Raw genomic sequence first — 3,816 nt, forward strand, 5'->3', positions numbered from 1 at the left:
CAACAGAGGATGAGATGGCTGGATGGCATCACCGACTTGATGGACGTGAGTTTGAGTGAACTCCGGGAGTTGGTGATGGACGGGGAGGCCTGGCATGCTGCAATTCATGGGGTCACAAAGAGTCGGACACGACTGAGCAACTGAACTGAATAATTAGTGATGTTGAGCATCTTTTCATATACCTGTATGAAAAGGTATATGGCCTTTTTCATGGCCCTGTATGTCTTCTTTGGAGAAATGTCTACTCAGGTCTTCCACCCATTTTTTGGTTGGATTGTTTGTTGTTTTGATATTGAGCTACATAAGCTGTTTGCGTATTTTGGAGATTAATCCTTTGTCAATTTCTTCATTTACAAATATTTTCTCCCATTCTGAGGGTTCTTTTCATCTCGTTTATGGTTTCCTTTGTTGTTCAGAAGCTTTTAAGTTTAATTAGATCGAATTTGTTTATTCTTGTTTTTATTTTCATTACTCTAGGAGGTGGGTCAAATAAGGTCTTGCTGTGATTTATGTCAAAGAGCGTTTTTCCGATGTTTTCCTCTAAGAGTTTTATAGTGTTTGGTCTTATGTTTAGGTCTTTAATCCATTTCAAGTTTATTTTTGTGCATGGTGTTAGGTAGTGTTCCAAAATAAAATTTTTAAAAACTTCCAGGAGACTGTGAGGGGAGAAATGTGGTTGGTATATTTGTTGTTGTTTAGTCACTAAATCATGCCAAATTTTTTGCAACCCCACGAACTTTAGCCCACCAGGTTCCTCTGTCCATGGGATTTTCCAGGCAAGAATACTGAAGTGGGCTGCCATTTCCTTCTCCAGGGGATCTTCTTAACCCAGGGATCAAACCTGCATCTCCTGCATTGGCAGGTGGATTCTAAATGGGGATGGTTGGATGAGTTGATGGAAAGGAAGGGAGGGAGGAAATGGAACTAGGGCCAGCTCAGATGGCGCCTAGGGGGCCATATTGAGTTTCTATTCTAACTGTGATGGGAAGTCATTCCCAGAGGGAGAATTTGAGTAGGAGAGTGATGTGATCACTGGAGAACAGAGTCGAGCGCTATTGCAGGAATGCTGAGGAGGAGTGTTGTATCGGCTTTTATTAGGAGCTGGCTGTCATTGGGAGTGATAGGTGCTCAGGGGCAGGACAGAGACGCATAGGTAGAACTGACAGGGTCTGCTGATGAATTGAACGTGACTCAGAAGGGAAAGATGACAAGACAGACTTAGGAGTGACTCCAAGATGAAGAGCATTGTCATTTTATGAGATGGATAATCATGGGGGAGGAGTAGGCTGGCAGAGGATGAAAGGGGAATCAAAAGTCATTCCTTTTACTTGTTTGAGATGCCTGTTGGATATCCAAGTAGAGATATTAAGTGGGCCGTTTGATAGACAGTATCAGTAGCGGGCGTCCTCAGATTACCAATGACATTTAAAACCAAGATGCCAGAGGACATCATCCAAGAGGTGGAAGTACACAGAGGGGGTTCAGAGTCTGGGCCTCAGCGATACCCCTGTATTTAGAGGTCTGGAAGAGTGGACCCACCTAGCCAAATAAGACTGGGGCAAAGTAGTCAGGGGGGGTAGAAGGAAAACCAGGTGAATACAGGGTCCTAGAAGGAAAGGAGAAGATGTCAGAAAGGAACCTTTGATTTTCTCCACACCTTCTGGGCAGCCGCTAAGATCATGAGCCAATCCATAGAGCGAGGGAGCTGGCTTCTCCCACACATTCTTCTTTTCCTGCCCCTGGTGAAATCTCCTCTTAGTCCTCTTCAGGTAGTTTTCTTGGCCAGGTCCTACAGTATTTTTCCACTTTCCCACCCTCCAATGCCATCACATCTCACAAGCAACCTCTTATTTCCCTCTTAGATCAGAGGGGCAGAGCAGTACCCTCCTGATTTTCTTCTCTGGGCATTTCTGCCCTTGCCTCCTTGATTTTCAGTATACCAGCTCCCAGGACAGATCACCAACTGCTCACCCTGCCCTGATCTGGCTGCCCAGTCCCAGTCATGAAAACAGAAATACAGGTTTGCCCTAATGTGGACAGGCTCCTATATCCCTCTCAAAATTTACCTTCTACCCGAAGTATCTTAATAAAACCCAAACGTAGTGATCATAGTGTTTTCCCTGTTCAAAAAAACCTTCGAAGAATTCCTTCAGGAAAATTTCACATTGATTGCAGGGCCTTCAGGTCAGGCCCCTGCTGTCTGACTCCCCAGCCCTCCATCTTAGCCTCATCTCCTGCAGCAGATGATCCCCTCTTCTTCCACAGGGGTATATGAACTCCAAAACTACCGTGTACTTTCTTGACCACAGGCCAAGCTAATCCCTGTGCCTGGATTCTACAATGGAGCCTTCAAAGGCCAGCTGAAACCTCATCACCTTCGATGTTTTCCTGACCATCTCCTCCCACACAGAGCTCGGCTCGCTGGGTCTTTAAAGGGGTGGGAGGAAGGCTTTCCAACACAGTGAATTTTCTATCACTCAAGTATATATTCTCATCTCCATAAATTTAGAAAACATAGGTTGTACTGAACCAATACCCTCATAACCACAAAGGGTGCATTTCCAAGCTCACAGCCTGACCTGGTGAGAGCCCAAAGCCACACACCTGGCTTGGTGTCCGCTTTCCCACGGTTCTCTTAGGGCCTCTCTCCCTGCAGATCCTGTTCTAGTCTTACCAGGTGACCTGGGCTTCTCATAGTTCCAAACCAACTACTACAGAAGACAAACAAAACCCAGCTCTTTTGCCAAGACACATAGTTCTCACGAGTGCAAACCCGAGAAGTTCTAACAGAAGTCTCAGAAGAACAGAACAGAGGAACTGAGGGTGGGACAAGGGGAAAGGAAATCACTAAGAAGATAGCAGCTAAGAATATGTCATTAAATTGAAAGAGCCCAGCAAGTATTAAGCAGGCAAAAATTTGAAAATACACACACCTAGGTACCTACTAGTTGAGGTTTCTGTATCTTAAGAATGAGAAAATTTCAAAATGTTTTTGCAAAGAAACAATAAAGACCTCATCAGCAGTTCTGGACACTAAAGGACAGTGGAGCAATGCCATCAAAAACTGGGGAGAAAATGACTGGGAATAGGATTCTAGGTGCAAAAAAATCAAATGTGAGGTGAAATTAAGATGTTGTGCAAGTTTGGGTCCTGTAAGAAACATGCCAAGACACAGTTGTGTAAGAAGTGCATGAAACAAACACCTAAAGAGATAAAGGCACCCAAGAGGGTGTCTGAGGCTTCAGACTACAGGCCACAAGGCTATTCAGACTCCAGGGACAGGGGAGAAGGAAGGGAGAAAGGGTGTGTGGGAGTGTCTTAGACTGCAGAGAAAGTTTCAGTTCAGTCGCTCAGTCGTGTCTGACTCTTTGCGACCCCATGAATTGCAGCACGCCAGGCCTCCCTGTCCATCACCAACTCCCGGAGTTCACTCAAACTCACGTCCATCGAGTCAGTGATGCCATCCAGCCATCTCGTCCTCTGTCATCCCCTTCTCCTCCTGCCCCCAATCCCTCCCAGCATCAGAGTCTTTTCCAATGAGTCAACTCTTCGCATGAGGTGGCCAAAGTACTGGAGTTTCAGCTTTAGTATCATTCCTTCCAAAGAACACCCAGGGCTGATCTCCTTCAGAATGGACTGGTTGGATCTCCTTGCAGTCCAAGGGACTCTCAAGAGTCTTCTCCAACACCACAGTTCAAAAGCATCAATTCTTTGGCTCTCAGCTTTCTTCACAGTCCAACTCTCACATCCATACATGACCATTGGAAAAACCATAGCCTTGACTAGACGGACCTTTGTTGGCAAAGTAATGTCTGT

This window comes from Bison bison, unplaced genomic scaffold (genome assembly GCF_000754665.1).
Source record: "Bison bison bison isolate TAMUID 2011002044 unplaced genomic scaffold, Bison_UMD1.0 scf7180017864487, whole genome shotgun sequence".
In the NCBI taxonomy this organism is placed as follows: Eukaryota; Metazoa; Chordata; class Mammalia; order Artiodactyla; family Bovidae; genus Bison; species Bison bison.